At 41.3% G+C, this 24,673-nt stretch overlaps 1 protein-coding gene across 4 annotated transcripts in view; it reads right to left on the bottom strand.

Annotated features, from left to right (window-relative positions):
• SLC7A2 (solute carrier family 7 member 2) overlaps nucleotides 1–24,673 on the bottom strand; it is a 99,929-nt gene that overhangs the window by 33,815 nt on the left and 41,441 nt on the right. For 2 of the 4 annotated variants that reach the window (XM_050947658.1, XM_050947655.1), the window contains exon 1: nucleotides 13,391–13,756. The exons of the other annotated variants lie outside the window; for them this stretch is intronic. The gene's annotated coding sequence lies outside the window, so the exon portion shown is untranslated. Of the gene's footprint in view, nucleotides 1–13,390; nucleotides 13,757–24,673 lie in introns of those variants that run through there. 4 annotated transcript variants of the gene reach the window in all.

Genomic DNA, 24,673 nt, shown 5'->3' on the forward strand with positions numbered 1-24,673 from the left:
GGACATCCAGCAATCATCCCTCCATAATGCTGACTATAATAAACTTCAGAGCTAAGGGTGAACCATTAAAGAAATATATATTTGCTGATGATGTTTTAAAGAAAAAGTCACACCAGTAAACTGGTGGAAGTCACTTAAGCACTTGGGCCTTGGCTACACTGGCACTTTACAGCGCTGCAACTTTCTCGCTCAGGGGTGTGAAAAAACACACCGCTGAGCGCAGCAAGTTACAGCGCTGGCGCCGCGACCACACTCGCACTTCAAAGCGCTGCCGCGGGAGCGCTCCCGCAGCAGCGCTTTGGAGTTTCGAGTGTAGCCAAGCCCTTGGATTCAGAGACTGTTGAAGTGATAATCTCACTTTTAACAGCAGTAGTTTCTTCTGCCGCTGTAAAAAGAATGTTTTCTTCCTTTGGACTAATTCATTCCAAATTGAGAAGTTGTTCAGAACTTGAAAAAGCAGGAAAGCTTTTCTTTTCCAGATTATGAACAAACAAGAAAATGAAGGTGAAGATGACTGAGTTAGCTGCAGAAGCCAATAGTTTAAGTTTCTCTTGTTGACCTGGCTGACATAGTCGATTTAATTTTTAAATATATATATATATATATATATATATATATATATATATATATATATATATAAACGTGTCTCTGCTGGAAAAATTCTTATGTCATCCACAATACATATAAAAACAAAAACAAACCTGATTTTTAAATACTTGAATGTTTAAACTAAATTCAAATGCTTGTTTTGTTAAAATATTATATGTTTGCTGTTGAAGAAAATAAACAGAATACATAACATTGTTGTTTTACTTAAGTAAAACATTTTACTTAAATGTCTGTCTGGTGATGTTGTCCTCCTAAAATACAGCATGGCAAAAAAATCCTCCAAATATTAATGATTAACCTGTGGAACAGGGAGACAGTTCACCTGCCAATGACTTCATAAATATCTGCTTCAATTACCTTTGGTAAATGAAATAACCAAACAATCATTCAATTTTCTGATACAGCTGTAAAACTAATCTGAAAAGTTTTCAAAATAAATCACTTAAAAATATATAGTGTATACCTTCCAAAAATGAAACCTACATTTGAGTTGTGAAGAATATGTATTAAGGTTACATAACAACCAACAAGAATGCAATTTATGTAGAAATCAATGATTAAATCAAGTCTTCCTGACTAGTGAACAGGGTGGATTTGATTTAAATTAATCAGTACTGACTGTCATCTACTGAATCACTAATACAACCTTCTGCAGCACTCTGGCTGAAGGGTATCTCCCATCTAAATTCTTGCTTCAGTCTGCCCCTGTTTAGCATATAAGAGTGGACAAGATCACTGTTGGAGGCATTTTGACAAGCTCATTGTGGATGACTTAAGAATTTTTCCAGCAGAGACACGTTTATCACAATTACTATATAAATGCAATTGAGTTACACTGTAAAAGCCAAATCCCAAGCCTCCAGCAGGTTTAAGGCACACATCAGTCAATCATTCACTCCTATCGGGCACCACACTGGGCTGACCCATTTTGAGAATGGATGGTTTGATGTGGAAGAGTATACTAGGGAGCTCTAAGCCCAAAAAAGCAGCCCCTGCTCCCATAAGCAGCCCTCTGTAGAACCTGTTTTCCCTACCCTCTTTCTTCAGGCAGGGACCTAAGGAGGTTACTGAAGCCCTGGGAGGAGAGCTGCCATGGAGGGGAGAGAATGAGACCAGGATGTATCCCATAACATGCTTCTTCCTAGTGATGTAGGAACGGTTAGGAGGAGGCCCCCCCTCCCCGATTCCTTTTCCAATTGATTTCTATCAGAAAGAAATCAGAAGGAAAAAAACCCTCAAACACTGCAACCTGATGGTCTTTAGCCTTTTGGATAACTGCTCTGAAGTATGCCGAAGGGTATGCTGTAAGAGGTAAACAGCCTCTTAAATGCTTTGCTGCTGACTGTCACGCACATTTCTTTCCAGGCACTATCTTCTAAGGTCCTGGGGACAGGGGTGGGTGGCTGCGTAGTTGTTATGCTGTTAGCACTGAGGGAGCATGTTTCTGGTATCTTTTCCAAAATGGCTGTTGAAAGACCCTTTCTTTTATAGGCTTCCAATCCCTCCCCATCAGATGACCTCTCTTGTCAGCCTCAAACCCCATCAGGTGATCATTGTGGCCCACCAGGTGCTTTGTTACTTGGTCAACATCCATGTTGAGCCCAGACTTGAAAAACCGGTTTATCCTGGGTGACAGCCAGCTCTTTGTCCCAGGGTGCTTCCATCTGAATGGGTGATCATTAAGGTTTAACAATCATCCATTATTAGTCCTCTGCTAGGTGCAAGATTTTCTCCTGACACCTCTTGTGTGTTTCAGCTATATTTGGAGGCTACAGAACAAGCTTATAATCAAAATGATGCTTAGAAAACAAACTGGAGTTTGTAATTTGATATATGGAGAGAGTACACAGAGAGCTCATAATACCAAAAAATTCATAACTTGTACCTAGGCAGACCCCTAAACTGTCACAGTACTCATGGGATACAGAGTCCCCTTCCACAAAGTCTCCATACAGCTCTTAAATAGGTTTGACACTTCCACAGACATGTAAAGTGTTTCAGGACTTGGTCTTGATTTTGCTGCAAAACTTCACAAATAACTGAAAAAAATCAATAGGTGTATATGGATAGAGTCTGTATGTCTACAGAAAAACAATTTAATCTACCTTTTACATTGTAATCTCTGCCTTCACTCTGAGAAATAAAATTTGCTTTAAATACATAACATAAAAATTACAAATCACTCCCCAGTCTGAGGGTTGCAGAAGACACACCTTTCACTTTAATTACTGTCCTGTGGTAGGCTCTTGAAATATTTCATCCTGAGTTTTGCATTTTTTTAAACTATAATATAAATGACAAAAGTATTTACTGTACAAAGCAAACACTATGAGCAATCCAAAACATGATTTTATTGTTAACATATATGCTTAAATATTCCAGGAGATATCTATTTTCAAGAGGTTTTTTGGTACCTTTATTTGTTGTTAAAACATATTTTGCTGACTTCATATTATTTTGCAGTACTGCATCTGATAGGCCATTTTTTAAAAAAGAAAGTAGTGTTCATACATGTTCAAACATGTTGTTTTACAGACCCCAATGCCCCTGGAATATTCAGAATGGTAAGAAATATGGAAATCTTCACCAGATAAAAATGTAATCCTTCCTCAGCCTCTCTTTCCTTCAAAAAACCTGCAACAAATTGTACCAATAGGTTTCTCCAACAATACCAGCTCTCCTTATAACTTACTGCCATCTTCAGTTAATTTGGCTTAATTCAATTTTAGCACTGATTTGTCTTTCCTAGCATGAGAATGTTTAACTTTGGTTTTCTTCAGCTTCTATGAAATTAAGAGAACAAAAATTTGAAAGTTGCAAAATGTACATACATGAGACTAACATATCAATGCATGATTTTATATGAACTGTACTTTTAATTTTGTGCATTATAAATACTGATACTATGAATAAGAACCTCATAGAAGTTGTTAATATTGAAAAAAAAAGAAAAACCAATGTAATGATATTTAAGAAAAGCAAGACAACAGAACAAATGTCTAAATACTTAGCCTCCTTCAAACAGAAATGGTCTTTGTTTAGGTTAATGTGGAAACCATCTCTATTTGTTTAAAAGGTTGGAAAGGAGATCAGTATGGCATCTAGTTAGAGAAGTATTAACGGTTAATACTTTAAGGTATGATATATTTATCACAGGTCTTGCTTTTCAAAAGCATATACAATTTTAGTAATTTGTTTTAATTTATGTGATAATCCCCAATCTCTTCAGGATATTAAAAATCTTCATGTGTACTGAAACTGACTTTTTTAAAAAAAAAGTTTCTTAGCATGAAACTTTATTACTAACCTTCTGGTTCAATGCAACTTTTTGTTGGACAAGCTTCTGCCTTTCTTATAAATGAGTCCTGCAGTTCTGTATCCTTAAATGTGAGCAGCAACAGTTCTATATGATTTTACCAAACTAGCTGCTTTAAATCTGTGGGTTAGGTGGGAGCTGCTGGTTCCTGGGGGTGGTGGCACAGTAATCACAGGTGATTGGATGATAGAAAGCTGACTGGGCTATTTACCCAGCAGGGGGAAAAAAACTATGTTACTGCTGTTCAATTTAAATTATATTCATTATAGCCACAAAGTGAAATCTGTTTTAGCTTCTTTTTCATATTTAAACACACACACACATATACATGCACACAACTGGTGTTAAGGCCTGAATGGGCATTTTTGTCCATCACTAATGGATAGGGACTTGCATTACTTTAAAGATGTTTGCATTAAAAAAAAAGCACCTAAACATTCTCTGCCCTACTGGGGAAGGGAAATATCTTCAGATTTCATATTTGCAGTCCTTATAAAAGGAAGATCCAGCATTACAGTACTATTATAAAGCACTCACAAACCCAATCTTCAAACCCACACAATCTAATGCTGAAATGTTTAAAATGTGTCTGCATTAGTTGAAGTAATTATTAAAAAAAAAAAACTGAAACCAACCCTTTCAAAACAGTGTTGTAATAAAATAAGGAGTGCAGCTAGAGAGTATACCCAGTTCTGCTGAATTGTGATAGAGACATGCAGTACAGCACATTCTCCTACATATGGTTTGAAATATGAAAGTGCTAAGGACTGTAATTAGAATAACAGTCCAAATATTCCTGTGACATAACCAATAAGCAAGGCTCAGTTTGTTAAAAATTATCTTCCAGAATGAACTAAATTGAAAAGTATAGCAGTTTTATTGCTTCCAATGACAGACAAAAAATAATCTATGAACAATACAACCCCTACACACCAAACCCCAAACGCAGTAACATTTTTATTCAACTTTTTACACTGTTGTTTTTGTAGTGCATCGTGTCACTACACTTCTCATAATGAAGAGCGCTCTAGATTGTGTACATCCTGAGGTGAAGATACCCTATCTCAGAGTGCACCATCTGAGATACACCATCTCAGAGTGCAGGACCTTCCAGGACCTTCCTGATGCTTCAACTAGCCTGCTCTTGAGGCCTGTGTAGAGAAGGAGACAGGGCCATACTCCTCCTCTTCCCATGCTTGTGGGGACAGTTTGCATCCCCAAGTGGGACCAGTCCCTCTGCTCCCTATATGCAGAGTCTGCAGTTATGTAAGATGGGGATATGGAAAGCCCCTCAAGCCTTACCTTCTGTTCCTACACACAAGAGCCAGAAACAACCTGGTCTGACGAAGTGGGTATTCACCCACGAAAGCTCATGCTCGAAAACGTCTGTTAGTCTATAAGGTGCCACAGGATTCTTTGCTGCTTTTACAGACTAACACGGCTACCCCTCTGATACTCAACCTGGCCTTAGCCATTCTAAGTAAGTCCCAATCCTGGAGCCAAGGCAACTGATTGAAGATACATGATCCACTTATGTAGAACAATATTGCAGGCCTGGGGCTCAAGACACCATTTCCCATATCAACATAGGATATTCCTTTATAAAAGTAAAAAAGAGGTAAAGGATTTTTATTCTGGAAAGAAAACAAGAACCTCTTTAAAGTTCTGTAGATATTAATACTTTGCGCGTCACCTCTATCACCCCTACTCCATCCTTGCCAACTTGAGCTCTGCCTTCCTCCCATGTACTGTTCTCTCTCCCCTGAAGTGCATGGGACTCCCCTCCCGCTTCCCTAGCTGTCCCTAGGGTTGCCAACCCTCCAGCATTGTCCTGGCGTGTCCAGGAACTAAAGATTAATCTTGAAAGATTATGTCATGTGATGAAACCTCTGCTCCAGAAATATGTCCAACCAAAACTGGCAACCCTAGCTGTCCCATGCTCCCAGCTCTTCCATGCTCCCAGCCTGATCTCTCCTCCCCTGCTAGTACCCAGCCTGAGAGAGAGGGGCCAGCAGCAAGGGGGTACAATCATGTCAGGAGTGCAAACTGTTAAGTGGAAAAGAATTCTTCGGAGGAGAGAGGCAGGAATTACTCTTGAAGAACCTTGCCCCTACTCCTGCTGCAAGCTAAAAACTTTTCCTTTTCCCAGTACAGTGCCCTCCTGTGATTCCACAAAAGCCTTGAAACTTTTCCAGTTCTCAGGGGACATACACCTAGGGTGTTACCTCGTGTCCTCCAGGTTCGATATGGATTATTTTTAAACCAGGTAATTAGAAAGTGGTGTTGAAACATATATTACTGCCCCTCAGAAATAAAAAGCCTGAGGTAAAAATACTCCCAAAGCTAGAATCCTGTAACAGCAGGTGTATTTCTTCAAAATATTCAATAAAAATTAAAAATACTCCTGCTTTTAAGACAATAGCTAATTGCTACATATTCCACTGAAGATATGGGTCCCTCTTCTTTTGATTTTTCTTCTAAAAGCTCAGCCTCTAAAAATAAACGTGGCACAACTGCAAGGTGCTGAGTGCCATCGACTCCCTCTGACGTCAGCATGAATAACGGCCACCCAGCTCAGCGGCCCCACTGTATGTAACCAATAGTAAGCTGGTTTTTCTTTACTTTAAACATTCACACCCAGGAAAGATACAAGCTGTCTGACATTAAAAGACTACTGACAGTCCTGATATTAGTGCAGAGAAGAGTATTTCCTTTAGAATGTTATAGCTATGTTCATGGCACCTTGTTGGTAGACATGAATGTAAATGCATTTGATTTAAGTAGCAACCCTATGCTGCGTTTTGCTGTCAGACCCCTGCACCTGTGCAGAGCCCCATGTGACTTCAGCCATGCTCTGTGTCTGCCTATATGGAGAACACCACAAGATTGGGACATTAGTCACCTAATGAAAAAAAACTGTTTAAGCGTTCAGAATGCACTCAGTAAAACTACTGCATTTTAAAGTTAGCCCAGCAAGAGTCACATGCACACAGCCACAACTATTTATGGCAAACTCAACCTAAATTAGCAAAAACAAGGAGGAGTCCTTGTGGCACCTTAGAGACTAACAAATTTATTTGGGCATAAGCTTTCATGGGATAAAACCCACTTCACCAGATGCATGGAGTGGAAAATACAGTAAGCAGATATAAATACACCGCACATGAAAAGATGAGAGTTGCCTTACCAAGTGGGGGGCCAGTGCTAACAGCACATCAGTACACTGCTTATATTAAACTGTTAAACGTATCTAGTAAACTAGATATTTTTTTCAAACAATTTATTTAAGCCTTCTTCCTCAGCCCACATATACAATAGCAATTCCTTTAACTGAAAGGAAGATTTAAAAAACAGTTTTGTTTGTGTCAATTTTCATTATAAATTGTGAGTGTAATTGTGTACAATTTCTGTAATGATTTTAGAGCACAGTCTTTTTTTCCATCTTAGGCATGGAACAACAAAAATAACAACAGGAAGACAGTTCAAATTCTCTGAGTCCTGACACACACCATAGTCTTTTATAATAATTACATTTCATTATGGAAACACAATTATGGAAGTGTATAAGTCTCCATACAAGTATCATATAAATATTCATAATCTGGATGATAGGATGGATTGCACCCTCAGCAAGTTCACGGATTACACTAAACTCGAGGGAGAGGTAGATACGCTGGAGGGTAGGGATAGGGTCCAGAGTGACCTCGACAAATTGGAGGATTGAGCCAAAAGAAACCTGATGAGGTTCAACAAAGACAAGTGCAGAGCCCTGCACTTAGGAACGAAGAATCCCAAGCACTACTATAGGCTGGGGACTGACTGGCTAAGAAGCAATTCTGCAGAAAAGGACCTGAGGATTACAGTGGATGAGAAGCTGGATATGAGTCAACAGTGTGCCCTTGTTGCCAAGAAGCCTAACGGCATATTGGGCTGCATTAGTAGGAGCACAGCCAGCAGATTGAGGGAAGTGATTATTTCCCTCTATTTGGCACTGGGGAGGCCACTTCTGGAGTATTGTGTCCAGTTTTGGGCCCCCCATTACAGAAAGGATGTGGACAAATTGAAGAGAGTCCAGCAGAGGGCAACAAAAATGATTAGGGAGCTGGGACACATAACTTACGAGGCGAGGCTGAGGGAACTGGGCTTATTTAGTCTGCAGAAGAGAAAAATGATAGCAGCCTTCACCTACCTGAAGGGGGGTTCCAAAGAGGACAGAGCTAGGCTGTTCTCATTGGTGGCAGATGACAGAACAAGGAGCAACGATCTCAAGTTGCAGTGGGGGAATTCTACGTTGGATATTAGAAAAAACTATTTCTCTAGGAGGGTGGTGAAGCACTAGAAAGGGTTACCTAGGGAGGTGGTGGAATCTCCATCCTTAGCGGTTTTTAAGGCCCAGCTTGACAAAGCCCTGGCTGGGATGATTTATTTGGGATTGGTCCTGCTTTGAGCAGAGGGTTGGACTAGATGACCTCCTGAGGTCTCTTCTAACCCCAATCTTCTATGATTCTATGATTCAGACACTGCACACTGAACTAATGTGTTTTTTACTTTTGTCCTAACTCATGAAAAGAACCAATAATAGTTTATACTGTATTATTTTCATCAGAGAGTTTTTAAAATACTACCTAGACCATTTTAGTTCTAATAATGCAAGAGAAAAACAACACTTCATAATATTACTTCCAATCATATTGAAACTCCTAGGGATTTCACTAGTGTCAGGATTTAGACAAAATAAGTACTTTGAAAATGTGGTGTTTCCTCCTACTAGGGTTGTTGACACTTTTCCAAAGCAGTTAGAAGTATTTTAGGTCAATCTGTAGAAAGGACCCATGCTTTCCTTCTAGAACTCTTAACCTTAACCTTATCCACTACAGTCTCTGGCACCACTGCCAGCTTGTCAACTCCATTCTATCAAAAAATCTCTTTTCTTTGTCATTGTTGTCATCCTGACAAGGCAAGGCAACTATCTCTTTATACATGATTATGATGATTTACCCTACAAGGAATGTAGAAACTTAGCCAAACGAAACATTTTTCTAGCATATATTTGCTTTCAAGCAGTACAAAATACATTTCAAAAGCAATGCTTAAAAATGCTACATTAGTGCAAGCTGCAGTGGAAAATACCCAGTTCATGTGGACAGTGAGAGGAACAGAGTCTGCAAAACCACTTTAGTGTATCTCATTGTAAGGAGGAAAAGGGAAGTACGGTTATTCTTCCTCGTAGGTAGTTGGAGCTACCCTGATTCTTGATCCTCAGCACCACTTACAAAATCTGAGACACTAGTCTTCTAGGATTGCCTCTTGTAAACACAGGAGGTCTCCAAATCCTTCCCTTTATGAATAAGAATAGAAAGCAGTGTGGCCAGTCATTAGGGAGATCTCTGCCTTGCAAATACTCATCATGGCTTCCAGAATACACACATGCTTCTTGGATGCATCTCAGGAGCTTGCTTCTCTCACCTGGCTAAGCTTTCCAAGCTATAATTAGGAAGAATTCATTAGGACAAATAGGATTTGCTTTTGACCTATCATCTGTGATAGAAAGGAGATTACGGCAAGTTAGTTTTGGTACTAACTGGAGTCCTCAGAGCTCTCTGACCCTTTCCATTTGGTTCCAGGATTGGGTACAACACAATCTATTGCTGGTCTTGTACATTATATAATATCCTTTCAGCAATGCATAAAGATAAGAGGCTGAAATTCTGGCCCCACTGAACTCAATGGCAAAACTCCCACTGATTTCAATGGGGTCATGATTTCACCCTGGTTCTTTCAAATTTATCAGCTGCCTTTGACATGATTGACCATGTGCTTCACTTTGCTTTTCTAAGATTTGATCCAGAGAAGAGTATGGTTATGTGAATTAGATGACCGCTGTTCTACTTTAAGAGCTGTCCCACTTGGACTGTCATGGAACTCTGTTCTACCACCTTTTCTGCTCCTTTGAGGAAGGTACAGCCACCCTTTGTTAACAAGATTTGCAGTTTAAAGGTCCTGCTGCATACCCGGCTGCATCTGAATTATCAGATAGAAAACATTTTTTTTTATACTACAGCTACCTTTATCTAGTGCTAATAGGTTACCACTATTCTTTTCAGATCTGGACATCCCCACCTTACTTGTGTCTTTGATACCTGCCGACTAAATTTCTGTAATGCACTCTAATCATCAGTTTGCACACTGAATTCCAGTTATACTTCATGGCATTGGTTTTGACCTACAAAGTGCTTTGTGGTTTGGGTCCTGCCCTTAAGAGGCTACCTCTCTCTTCCCTAGCAACCATATTCCACTTGGAATCATCAGCTGCTTCGGGCAACAGTTCTTAAGTTTATATACCCCAGCGCCAGGCAGGAGGAAATTCTAGCTGGAGGGACCTCCCATGTGAAATTTGCTTCATCCCTTGACTGGAGATAGCTGAGTTTGTAAGATTGAGAATATGTTACCAAGCCTGTTTACTCAGGCTTTTCCAGAGGGGATGGATGAAGCAGTGAAAGCTCTTATATTTTATATTTTGTGGAGGGAAGGCTTCTTTCAGCAGTTTTTACATGTTGTCAATGTAGAAGAGTTTGAGGCTGTTGAAGAATTTTTAGGTCATGAGTCTAGAAATATATGATCAGCGAATAACAAAGTAGAAAAAAAAACCATTGCATCCTAATTTACTTGTGAAACGAGACTCTTGCATAGACTGGAAATGAAAAATAGGAGTAATCCAAGGGATACCACGATTAGGGGACTGGGGGGAAGGGACGGAGGGAGGTTAAACTTTCCTAAATATGAACACAGAGCTGCAGCCTCACCGCTATTGTCAATGACTGATCTGGTAGGTATAATCTCTCAGAACGGCCGTAAGGGGCTGCCTTGATAAATCTGTAAAGGTTTAAACATCTAAAGAGCTGACCCTGCAAAATCTTATGCATGTGCTTAACTTCACATACTACTCAGCATGTGTGAAGTTGATCATGTGCATAAGTGTTTGCATGATCAGGGCTTACACTTGTAAGTCAATAACCAAAATCTTCTTTGCCAGCCGCACTCTGTGAAAAGCAGGTTGTCTTGCACTGGAAGTCAGCAGAACTATGACCTCTTGTTTTATTACCTGCTTGGTTTGGGATTATTGACATCTACAGAGACTAGAGAACAAAATAAGTATTAAGAGTACATACACTATGGTATACATACATGTCTATTACATTGAACACTTTTACCATTAGGGGCAGCATTCTTCCAGAAGACTAAGAAATATAGAACCAGAATACAGTAAAAGATAAGAAATAAAATTAGGAATTTACTTAGGCAGAGTCTGATCTCAATTACTCACCATTACATCGTGTTATTCCAGCGTAACTTGCCCTCCATGTTTTTCTTGGAATTATATTATATGACAAACTCACACTAACAGCTGTAACATGACTGCAACCATTGCCATACCCAGGGAAAAGTTATGACTCAGTTTGTAATTTTAGATCATTCTGATACCATCAAAGAAGTATCATTGGCTAGTGTTGCATTAATAGATTCATGCATTACCACCAAGAACCTTTTTCATGTCTAGATTAATAAAGTATTAGAGATCTGATGTAATCTTCTAGCACGATCCCATGCTTAGGAGTTAGAGACCGGGATAATTAAATACACAGTTACTTCCACATTTTAGTTTTAAGGCTCTTGATAGAAAAAACACAAGCAAAATTTTCAAATGTCATATTATTTCAAAACTCAATAAAATAGCAGGGCATTAGTTCACTGCAGTTTTAAATGTGCCAGACCTCCTTGAAGCTTTTCAAATATTATTGGTTTCCAAGATTTTATATCCATGTTGGCTTAAAATTAAAATTTTTATTCTGAACAGCAATAATGGACACTTCTTAACTACAATGATTCAAAGCCACTAAGTAAAACTTCAAGTTGTGCAAGCTGAGAAACAGTCTCCAAACTAAAATAATGAACATCTTACTGCAATAGAGATCCCTCAAAGAGAAGAGAATGGCAGCACCAGCCAATGTTTTCTAAACTCTCACATTTTCAAATGCATTAATCAACATTACCAATAAACCATCCTATTGAAATGTCATTATTATCTCACATTTGTGGCACATACTGAACGGGCTCAGTTCTGCATAAAAATGAGTCCTTCCAATGAGATGCTGAGCAACCAAAACTCAGACTGACTTTAGTGGAAATTCAAGTCTGGGCCCTCATACCATGGAATGCACACACTGACAATCAGCAATCCAGACTAGAGTCCTGTGTGGGACTATTTTTAATCCCACTCCTGCTATTTTGGCAGCAGCTCCTGTGAGACCTGGGGGATCCCGGTCCTGCTGCAGGGCTCTACACTAATCCCATGCAGGGTTCTAATTCAGATACTACATCTGGTTTCTTGTGACACCTCACACATACACTCTGGGCCCAATCCTGCAGCTCTTACACAAAACTCCCAATGAAATCTCTGGGCTGAAGTCTCCCAGAGACTTCCACTGATTTTGCCTGAGTAAAGACTATAGGATCAGGAAACAAGAAACTAAACAAATACCTGATTTAAAAAACACAACAACAAAATACACACAGACAAAACCAATTACAACTATGATTCATCTGGAGCCAGATTTTATGCACCTTGCTCATGCTGAGCAGTACCTTAGTCTATGAGTTGCCGTGGACTACTTTCAGTCTGGAATAAAGTACTATTCAACATGGAGAAGAATGACAAAGTCTAGCCCACAAACAGGGTGAACAGAAGGTGAAAGAGGCTCTTGTTAACAATTTACTACACCAAAAATAAAAGTAAGGCTCAAACATTTTAAACAAACTTAAGTTGACCCTTACCTGTTTCTCTTTATCTGGATATCAAGGATTAATCGGGAAGTGTACAGCAAGCATTTGCTTTTAACATGGTGGCTAAAGTTGCAGGCTGCACTTTTTAAAAATTAGTTCTTTAAAGCCTCCAATAACTCCCCCATACTCAGAATCATAAAAAAGGATTCACATAATGTTTAAGACGCCAATGAAAAATGTGTATAAAATTAAGAATAATTCTTTAGAATGTGATTTAACACACACACATGCACACACAATTCTGAAAATAATACCAGGTTACTGCAAAGAAATATCAGTTACAGTGTGAGAATATACAGCAATGCTATTTATGTGGATGTCTAAAAGCATACACACATACAAACTTTGAAGAGAAAAAAATTAATACAGCTCAATAATTATGATTTACAAATTACAATGAGATAATAAGAATAGGATAATTCTAAAATAGGGAGGTAGACTAATTTTCCAGGAAAATAAATGTAATTCTAAGACCTTTTTAAAAAAAATAATGTCTTTCGCACATATATAAAGACAAGAAAAATATTTGTTTCAGTTTGTTTTGTTGTCTTACGATCTAACCAGACTGCTGACATTCTACTTCAACCTATGGTACATACTATATTAAATAGAATTATCACTTACCAATTCTCTCAAGTTTTCCTTAATTCTCTTTTCAGTTTGTTTTTAGAAGAAAAATCATACAAAACAAAAAATGGCTAGGCACAGCTCCGTTTTCTAAAATTTTTTATAGTAGCTCAATTATCTGTTGATCAAACACTGATACTACTAGACTACGGCAAGCACATAGAATAGTTTTGATAGTGTGCAGCTTCAAATGTAACTACGACGGATTAACAGATTTCCTTATGAACAAACTCTTAATAGCTCTATTGGCCTCCAGTGCTGGTCATTTAATCTGTCCTTCAAGATATCCCAAAGCATTACACAGCAGGACTATATATCATCATCTGAATCCCAGATATTCACAAGAGACCTATAGAAACTGCTTGTAACATTGCCACACAGTGCTGTCCCCAACTCCTCTCCACAGTACTGATTTATAAAGCAGCCCATGGGAGGAACTATCTATTTAAAGCTACACTCTCAAAATAAACTTTTTGGGGGAGGAGGCAGGGGGACACCAAAATCCATAACAGAGTAAAGTTTGGAAGTATAAATGTAAGAAGAAAGTTTAAATAGCAAAGATTGGGATACAAACAGATTAAAGCCAAGAAAGTCAAAGTTAAAGCTAACACTCCCACTATAGAAAATAAATAAAATAAAGCACAACAGGCTCTTTTGCCAAGCAGCAGGAGACAGAAATGAAGAAGACTCTAGTCAGTTTCACCAAGCCTATTCAAAATCCCTCTGCAGGAGTGAAACTGTCCAGAATCAAGTCCATTCCATACTGCTGCTTGGCAAAGCTATAAGCAGCAGAGGTAAGCAGTGGAGACTAGATTCATACTCTTTGTAAATGCTATATCCACTGGGCAAAAAAGCCTGGGGAGAGGGAGCAAGGAGGAATGTCACCACCTTTCCTGATTTTTTTGGTGAAAAACTACTAATCTGGTTTGGGGCCCTGGCTCTCTTTGAGAGTGAAGTGTAGACTACACACCTCTCTTAGACATTTCCTACAGGCTAGCGTAGGCAGATCTCCACTTAGCTGGCTGTCTCTTGTGAATTCCTTTTTTAGGTGTCAAATTCTCTCCATGTATTCTATAGGGAGCCTAACTTGAGGCTGTGAATTCCTACAGACAGCCTAAAGCTAGGTGCTGCAACGCTGAGAATTGCAGTGCTTAAGTCCCCAGTGTGAATCTAGCCCTGTGAGGACCACCCAACAAAATGGAAGATGGAGGTGAAAAGAGCAGGGGATACTTCTTTCTTCTTACTCTCCCATCCCCACAGCAGCCAGGAGGCTCTGGGGAAGGGACGAGTACTAGAGATACCCCATCCTTGTCAGTGGTGAGGCAGGGATGGAGACTGAAACATTTCCCTTCCCATAGTCATAAGTGCAGAAGCTCCAAGTTTACTAAAATCACCTGGCTGATTAAAAAATGGAGCCCTCAGTCAGGGACTGGGGAATAACGTTGTGATGGCATTTGGGTAAGTAGGTCTTCAAATCAAGACTGGATGCCTTTCTAGAAGGTATGCGTTAGTCAAATATAAGTTACTGAGCCCAGTACTGGAGTGACTAGCATGGGTGATTGTTATACAGGAGATTAGACTAGATAATCAAATCATTTTTTCTTACCTTAAAAGTCTAGGACTTGAAGCACCTTCCTCCATCTAGTGCTGCGTAGCAGTCATTTCCCCAAGCTCTCTGCTAGTGAGGCCTTTCACCCAGCAGATTAAACCTCTGCTAGTAAATATCTGGTACATTTTTCAAGTCCTAATTAGGTCTTATGTTACCCTTGCATGTAAGAGCAAAGGCAGGAAACAAAATATCAGCACCCCATTCCATGCCTTTTGATGTGCAGCTACTGTGCTACATTTTATTCACCATCATCATAGGACTGATGGGGATGTTACTATGAATCATAATGAAGCAAACCAATAATCCAGCTAGACAAATATTCCCTCCCTAACAATGGCCTATGATGGATGTTTGAAGGGAAAATGAACACATTTCCCTTCCCAGTATACCTAGCTAAGCATGTAATAACAACCTATTGGGAAGACTTTCTTCATGGGTAGTGATTAGTTTATAATTTGGATTTTTCTCATAACCAGTATCTTAGCTTGTGTAACTGCAAATACTATATTTATCCATATAAATATCTAAACTTTTTTTTAAATGTTGATAAGCTGTTTACCCAAATATATGGCAGTGAATTCCACAGAATAATTATATGGTGCATAAAAAGTATTTTCTTTCATCAGTTTTCAATCTGTATCCTTTACTATTCAGTGTTGTCTTCTTCTATTTATCATTTTCCATAATATAAGCATCCAACGAGACATTATTTTATTTTATCATATTATATTGTATATGCTTGTCTCATATATCCATCCATTTACTCTTCTCCTTTCCAGCCAAATCATCTCAGGATTGGCTTGGGTTTTTTTTCTTCTTTTTCTTTTGTTTTTTTTTGGTTAGTTTTGTTTTGCTTTTTAAAATCTTTCCTTGCTTGGAACATCCTCTCTAGACCTGGTTGGAAACTGTTTGTTTCTCACAGAAAATTTCAACTTCAAAATCAACATTTACTGTGGAAAGCAGAAACTTTTAACAAAAGTTAAACAAACAAACAAACGTTTCATTGAAAATCCAATTTCTGTGGAAAATTCTCATCCAGCACTACTCCCCATCTTATCCATGAAGTACTCCACACTAGGAACTGGCTGTAAGACTCACCTGGAGGTTGATATTCCTACTTATTTGTTATTTCTTATGTTGTTTTTAACCAATAACAGGGGTGCTTTACTTCTTACCCCATGGTTACCAGGTTTCCTAACAGCCTCTTGTGTAAGATTTCATCAAACACCTTAGAAAGTCTCAATTAAACCTACAGTTTCTACTTTTTCACTAAAGTCTTAACTCTTTAAAGATTAAATTCTAACAAATTAGGAAAGCATCATTTACCCTTACAAATGCTACACTGATTTTTCCCTTACTATATTGCAGTCACCTACTCTGTAACTGGATCTTTCACATTACTCCCAAATGTTTCTCTTGATACTGAGGGGCAGCTAACCAGTGTAATTCCTAGGCTCACATTTAGCTCTTTGTAAAGAGGAAGTTACAACATTGACCACCATCTAGTCCTCTGCTTGCTGTGCCATTTTTAATTTTTTTTTATTAGTAAGTCAGCTACTTCATTCTTTAGTTCCTACAGAATTCTAAGAAAGAGGCTGTCTGGTCCTAAATTTATTATAGTTTTCTGTCGCTATTTTCTCTTTTCAATATCCACCACTAGAAGTAATTTCATGATAGGTATATCCCCACCAGTCACAATAGTAAACTCATGAAAATAAGTCAACTTCTCAGCATTGCCAGCCTTTGGGTTCTATATGAAATGCAGGGAGATAGAACTAGAATGTAAGGGCTAGGCCTTTTTATTTAAAAAAGGTAAGCTTCTAGCCCTTTTCCTAGTGAAAATAACATTGAAATGCAGACCAATGTAAACACATTATTAGGGTTGGAGGCTTATTACTGATTTTTCCTAAAGATCATGGTTACTCACTAGGATGACCAGGTGTCTGGTTTTCGACCGGAACACCCAGTTGAAGAGGTATCCTGGCGGCTCCGGTCAACTGGTCATTGACTGTCCGGTTGGCGGCACTGCACAATGGGACTGGCAGGCTCCTTGCTAGCCTATGCACTATGCAGCGCCCAGGAAGCAGCCAGCATGTCCTCCTATGGCTCCTAGGTGTAGGGGCAGCCAGGGGGCTCTGCATGCTTCCCCTGCCCCAAGCACCGCCTCCCGCAGCTCCCATTGGCCAGAAACTGCAGTCAATGGAGCTGAAGGGGTGGCACCTGAGGACAGGGCAGCATGTAGAGCCGCCTGGCTGCACCTCCATGTAGAAGCCAGAGGGGAGATATCGACTGCTTCTGGGAACTGCTTGAGGTAAGTGCCGCCCGGAGCCTGCATTCCTGCACCCCCCACACATACCCTAACCCCCTGCCCCAGCCCTGATCCTCCTCCCACCCTCTGAACTGCTTGATCCCAGCCCAGAGCACCCTCCTACATCCCAAACCCCCCAGCCCCAGCCCCACCCCAGAGCCTGCACTCCCAGCTGGAGCCCTCACCCCCTCTCACATCCCAGCCCACTGCCTCAGCCTGGAGCCCTCTTCCACACTCTTCATTTCTGGCCCCACCCAGGAGCCCAAACCCCCCTGTCAGAGCCCTCCTTCCCTCCCACACTCCAGCCCCCTGAGCCAGCTGGTGAAAATGAGTGAGCGACGGAGGGAGGGGGGATGGAGTGAGCAGGAGGCGGTAATTCGGTGAAGGGGCAGCCCACGGGTGGGGCCTCTTAGGAGGGGCAGGGCAGGGGGCAGGGCAGGGTTGTTCAGTTTTGTGTGAGTACAATGTTGGCAACTCTGCTCATGACTCCCACTTCACCTGCCCTAGTCCCGGGTAGGTCTTTAAAGTTGAGGAAACTGTAGTCACTGTTCCCTTGATTTCTGGAATGACTTTATATCTGCCTGCAGCTGTGGGGAGCACTGCTTCACAATGGCCACCACAAGACCCTTCCCAGTGGGATGGGCAACCTTTAGCTGCAAGGAGGGGCAGAAGCTCAATATCATGAAAGGTAGCATGATCTAGTGGTCTAAGCACTACTGCTAGGGTGACCAAACAGCAAGTGTGGAAAAATCGGGACGGGGTGGGGGTAATAGGCTTCTATATAAGAAAAAGCGTCAAATATCTGGACTATCCCTATAAAATCAGGACATCTGGTCACCCTAACTACTGCATTCTACTCCTGGCTCTGAGACCGAGTCCTTCTGCACATGCAGCTTCTCCCACTTCAACAGCAAGAGGACATGGGGAAAGCCAGAGATCTCATATGAACTTTTTTATACGTAATATGAGTCACTTAGAAGCATAAGGAAAATATCTCACTAACCCTGAACCAAATCCTCAAGCCAGCCATTTGTACAGTATAGTGATACGATCATGGTAGGAAAAAAATGTTTTGCAGGTCTCCCAAAAATCCCAGGGCAACCATTTCCTTCCCCTTGAATGCAGCCTTTAAACCCTTGTGATCTAATGGACTCAACAACGTTACTTTTCATACACTTTTATTTTTCTCTGTAATGTTGGCTCCATTTCCCATTTTGAAGTACCGGGAACTACTAACCTCCCTGAATCCAACTGATCTACTACTATAAACATTCAAAGGTACTTGGGAATTGTGCTCTAGAGCACATGGCATCTTCCCTTTCCTGCATTCTCATACAAGTAATTACAAGAATGGAGAAGGTATCTCACACAGTGCAAGACTGCATTAAGAGAATATGCTCCAGAGATCCTTTTAAAATGTTACGGATGACTACTTTACTTAACTTCTCAAGGAAGTAAGTGGGAAAGTTATACAACATGCAAAGAGGAGGGGAGGAATGCTTCTTATTCACTTGAGAGTAGAACTGTAATTCAAATAGGAAGGAGGTTAGCCGGGGCGGCTCTATGTTTTTTGCCGCCTCAAGCATGGCAGTCAAGTGGTCTTTGGCGGCATGCCTGCAGGCGGTCCACTGGTCACGCGGATTTGGTGGGTTTCTGCAGGTGATCTGATGGTCCCGCACCTTCAGCACCCTCTGCCAAATTGCTGCCGAAGCCGCAGGGCTGTTGGACCTTCCGGAGAAACGCCTGACTCCTGCCCTCACGGCAACTGGCACACCGCACCCCCGTGGCTTGCCGCCCCAGGCACGCACTTGCTGCGCTGGTGCCTGGAGCCACCCCTGATACTAGCCTGCATTATGTTACCAAGTATGATTTTGGGGGAAAAGATCCTTACAATACTACTTCACTGCTGTCCATCACATGATGGCCAAGAAACGTTTATTTTAGAAGAATTGCAACACAGTCTCAGGGATCAATTTAGTTGTCAGCAAACAGTTTTGTAGCATCTCTAGAATCAGATTTTAGGATAAAAAAGTAAACCACTATAGCCATTTAATCTGATCCCCTGCCATATTTCATTATTTAAGATGTTTCCATGCTTCATTTCCAGTAAAATTTAATCCTCTGTTGAAAGGGATAAGAAGTCCAATAGTGGGCTTTGGTATTCTTGCTTGGAAAATCTTTTCTGTATATGTAATTGTTCTCACTGTTCAGAAATTATTCCTGTTATCAGCCTGAATTAATTTCCTCATTAGTGTTAGGTCATATTATTTTAAACCTCTTTCAGATAGTACTGTATACACATCTTCAAAGGAGAAAAAGGATTATGGCAATTATTTCTGTCTCATACACCCCTACTTTTCCAGGGGGAGGGGTGTGTGCAGAGCACGAGGGAGGGGCCAACTATCAAAACAAGTGATATTCTTTCATTAAACCACTTCTTCAAAGAAAGAAAGAAAGAAAGAGTGCTTGATGCCACAATTTCCAGTAGTTCATGAGTAGGGCCCTACCAATTCAGGGCCATGAAAAATGTGTCACGGGGCGTGAAATCTGGTTTTTTGCATGTTTTACCCTATACTATACAGATTTCACAAGGGAGACCAGCATTTCTCAAATTGGGGTCCAGACCAAAAAGGGAGTTGCAGGGGGGTAACAAGGTTATTTTAAGGTGGTCATGATATAGCCAGTCTTACTTCTTCACTGCCTTCAGAGTTGAGCAGCTGGAGAGCACCATCTGTTGGCCAGGCGTCCAGTTCTGAAGGCAGCGCCCCGCCAGGAGCAGTGCGGAAGTAAGGGTGGCAATGCCATACCGTGCCATAATACGCCACCCTTACTTCTGTGCTGCTGCCTTCAGAGTTGGGCAGCTGGAGAGTGGCAGCTGCTGACTGAGGGCCCAGTTCTGCAGGCAGCAACAGAGAAGTAAGGATGGCAATACCATTCCATGCCATCCTGCCTTCTGTGCGGTTACAAACGGTAGCTCTGCCTTCAGAGTTGGACTCCCAGCCAACAGCTGCTGCTGTCCAGCTGTCCAGCTCTGAAGGCAACGCTGCCATCGGCAGCAGTGCAGAAGTAAGGATAGCACTAGCACAACACCACCTACAATGACCTTGCGACTCTCCACAACTCATTTTTGGGCCAGGACCCCTACAATTACAACCCCATGAAATTTCAGGTTTAAAAAGACTGAAATCATGAAATTTACAATTTTTAAAATCCTATTACCATGAAATTGACCAAAATGGACCAGGGCCGGCCCACAACAGTTTGGCACCTGAGGCGGGGAGCTCAAATGATGCCCCCATACTCTTCGCTTGGGCCAAAATTTTGAAGGGTCTCAATTCTGCCTTCTTCCTGTTCTACTTCTCTCATGGTACTGCTCTGCTACCTACCCCAATAAAGGAGAACTAACAACTTAAAATGCCTTGTTCAAAAATGTTAAGTAACACTTAACTTTCAAATGCCTGAACAGCAAATTTAACTTTTATTGTCTGCGTAATAAACACTGGCATTTTTATCTGTTTGAATAATCAAAGTGGTGCTTTCCATGCCTTCTTGGTTGCAAAGATTTGAACTGCTTCCTGCTGAAGGTCACAGCCTAGGCCAGCTCATGCTCTATTGAGATGATTGCAAGGCCAACCAGCCTCTCCTGTGTCATTGTGGAGCGTAGATGTGTTTTTAACTTCAGCATGGAGAAGCTGCGTTCTCCACTGGCAACTGTTACAGGAAGTGTTAGAAGTATGCTCAAAGCAACAAAAGCGTTTGGAAAGAGGGTGGTCATCTTATTTGTGCACATATATTCCAGAACAGCCTTTGGAATTGATCCTGCTGAAATGTATCTTGAAAGGGCTTTCAGTTCATCACCTAAATCACTCACTTCAATATCACATGTCATCATGTGTCACTGTCTCTAGTGCCCTGCATTGCTGGTGTAGGTCTTCTTCAGGTATAGTGAGGAGTTTTGGAATAGCATACAACATACCAAATATACTGCTGTGTTCCTTGAGCTGCATGAAATGTTCTTTAACTGACTATTGCACAATCTAGCACCTGGTTAAAGAATTCAACTCTGAATTGTTGCTTGGGGTCTCTTATGGGATTATCCTGAGCCTCGTAATCAAAATGTCGTCTTCTTCGGTGACTCTCATATTCTTAAATGGGTGTGGGGGGAATAGCTTCAGTGTCAAGTTCCTCTGCCAATTTCTGTGCATTCTTCAGAATGTTTTGAAATCCTTCATCTGACCAGTAAGACTGTAGGTATGACTTCGCTTTGTCCAGCTGTTCTGTCGTTCCAGATATCAAGGTCAACACATTGGAGTCTCTTGCTTACAACATTTATTTCAGACAGTTATGTCATGCCACAACACTAAGCCACACAGAAACTTAAGTTATGTATGTTTCTGGTGATCCCATTTCCCTCTGCCACTGTTCTCCCATGAACAGTTCCTGTCATAGCATTATCTTCCCTAATGGCAACTATGGCATCATCTATCTTCCCAATCTGATGTTTGATAGGCTTTATCGCCTCCACTCCACTTTCCCATCATGTGACACTCAGTGGTTTCAATGTCAGAGAGGATGTTCCCAGATATTGCTTCAAAATTTGCCATCAATGAGTTGAGGCAGAGAAAAATACATAGATGCTTTGAATTAAATTAAAAAATTCAGCAGCCTCACTAGAAGGTGAAGCTGCATCACTGACCACCAAGTTCAGTGAATGAGAACTGCATGAAACAAAAAAGCTCAATGGTTTAACCTTCGGATCCGTGTCTGCACTCCTCTGTTCTTTCCTCTCATGTTGGCACCATTATCGTAGCCATGACCCTCTCATGTCAGCTACCACAATTCCCGCATCTTCCAGCTTTTTTAAGAAGCACATTTGTCATACCAGCTCCTGTAGTATCATCAGTGTCAATAAATTCTAGAAAATGCTCTGATAGTCACCATTGCAGGGACATTTTCATTAGGGTCTGTTGTTGTTACAAAACGCACCATTAAAGAAATTTGTTCCGTATGGCTGATGTCAGGTGTGCAGTCCAGAATAACAGAGTAATATCTTGCTGACTTCAGATCTGCCACAATCTTCTGTTTGACTTTTGTTGCCAGTAACTGTTTGATCTCATTTTGAATTGTTTTTCTAAGCTAATGTTGTGCATACATTTCTTGCATGGTGACTCTTCTTAGATGCTCTTGGAGTACAGAATCAAACTCAGCCATCAGCTCCACAATTTTAAGGAAGTTTCCATTGTTTGGTACATACAGCTGATCCGAAGTGCCATGCAGTGCTAGGTTTTGGGTAGCAAGCATTCTTACAGTGGCAACAAGCCTTTTCAGAACATTTTGCCAGTAAAGAGACTCTGATGCAATCTTCTCTTGATGCTGATCTATGGTGGCCTTTTACCTTAGTCTCATCTCAAGCTCTTTCCATCTATGGAATGCTCTCTGGTGATTTGCTGCCTTCTCACGGCATGCCAGATTTCTAGACAGATTCTTCCAGTCCTTTGTTCCTGTAGAACCCAATGTGACTGGAACATTAGACTGGAAGAGTTTGCAACAAAAACAGTATGCAGCCTTCTGGGTTTTTGAGTACATAAGCCATGGCCTCTCCACTTTGTCACCATTGGGGATTTCACGCCAGTAATGTGTTGGATGGAAACTTCTATTTTCATTGTCTTTGGGGAACATGACATTTTTCACTTGCTGTGGCCCATGCAGTACAAGGAAATCCCTCAGGCTACTGCTAACGTGGGTCCACAGTCCTGAATCATCCAGACTTAAGGAACTAAACTCCTTGCATGGTGGGGGTGGAGGGAGGAGACTGAGGCTCTGCAAGAGCCACAGGGGATGCTCAGAGGAGGGAGAAGCAGCTGCAGGTCCCCCACACCTGCAGCTGGCTGCAGAGATGCCACTGCTCTAGCCATGGGGTGCAGGGTTGCAGCAGCACTGGGGTGGAGGGGTTGCAATCCACAGGCTGCAGCGAGCTGACACCCCAACAGAAGAGAGGGGCAGTGGGTAGGGTTATCATATGTTCGTATTTTCTGGACGGTTTTATTTATTTAAAAAATCCTCCCAGACGGCAATTAACAACTGAAAAGCCAGACATGCCTGGAAAAATATGGACATATAGGTAACCCTAAATAAGCAGGCTGGTAGCAAGGCCTGAGTGAGATGATATCAGTATCTTAAGGGTCTAACTGGCTCCTACTACTTCAGTTGACTGCCTGTTCTCCTCATGTGGGTTCAGGGAATCAGCAGGAAACTGGAAGCTCCCTGAGAAGCTGGTGTTAATCAGTCCAGGCTCCTGTGGGTGCTAGAGAGGTACATAAGAGGCTCCTCCTCCTCTCTCTCCCTGCAGCTCCTGATGCTTTCTGTTATTCCCTCAGAGGGTGACCAGACAGCAAATGTGAAAAATCTGGACAGGGAGGTGGAGGCTAATAGGAGAAAAGCCCCCAAAATCAGGACTGTCCCTATAAAATCAGGACATCTGGTCACCCTATTCCCTCTCACCTTTTCTCCTGACTGCCTGTTATGTCTCTTGTGCCCGCCTTCCTCCAGCACAGCACTCCACCATCTCTGTGCATCCAGAGCAGAGAGAATACATATGCACCAGCAGCAGACACATTTTTCTACACTCTGGGTCCTAGTGGCGCCCCCCACAGTCTGCCACCTGAGGCAGCCACCTCAGTTTTCTCACGGTAAGGCCAGCCCTGAAATGGACTGTGAATTTGCTAGGGCCCTATTCATGAGATAAAACAGTTGCGTACTGCGGGACAATTTTACAGTTAAATATTTATAATTAATCATCTTCTATTTGCTGAATTTTTAAAAATGCAACTTGCTAACATTCTCTTGCTTTTTTTATACCATGCATATATAGATGACCTCATAGACTCATAGGTCAGAAGGGACCAATATGATCATCTAGTCTGACCTCCTGCACAAGGCAGGCCACAGAACCCTACCCATCCACTTTTATACAAACCCTAATCCAGGACTGAGTTATTGAAATCCTCAAAACTGGTTTGAAGACCTCAAACTGCAGAGAATCCACCAGCAAGCGACCCATGCCCCACGCTGCAGAGGAAGGCGAAAAACCTCCAGGGCCCCTGCCAATCCGCCCTGGAGGAAAATTCCTTCCCAACCCCAAATATGGCGATCAGCTAAACCCTGAGCATGTGGGCAAGACTCACCAGCCAGCACCCAAGAAGGAATTCTCTGCAGTAACTCAGTTCCCATCCCATCCAACATCTCCCCGCAGACCATTGAGCAGACTTATCTGGTGATAATCCAAGATCAATTGCCCAAATTAAACTATCCTATCATAACATCCCCTCCATATACTTATCCAGCTTAGTCTTGAAGCCAGATA

The sequence above is a fragment of the Gopherus flavomarginatus genome, chromosome 3 (assembly GCF_025201925.1).
Source record: "Gopherus flavomarginatus isolate rGopFla2 chromosome 3, rGopFla2.mat.asm, whole genome shotgun sequence".
Lineage (NCBI taxonomy): Eukaryota > Metazoa > Chordata > Testudines > Testudinidae > Gopherus > Gopherus flavomarginatus.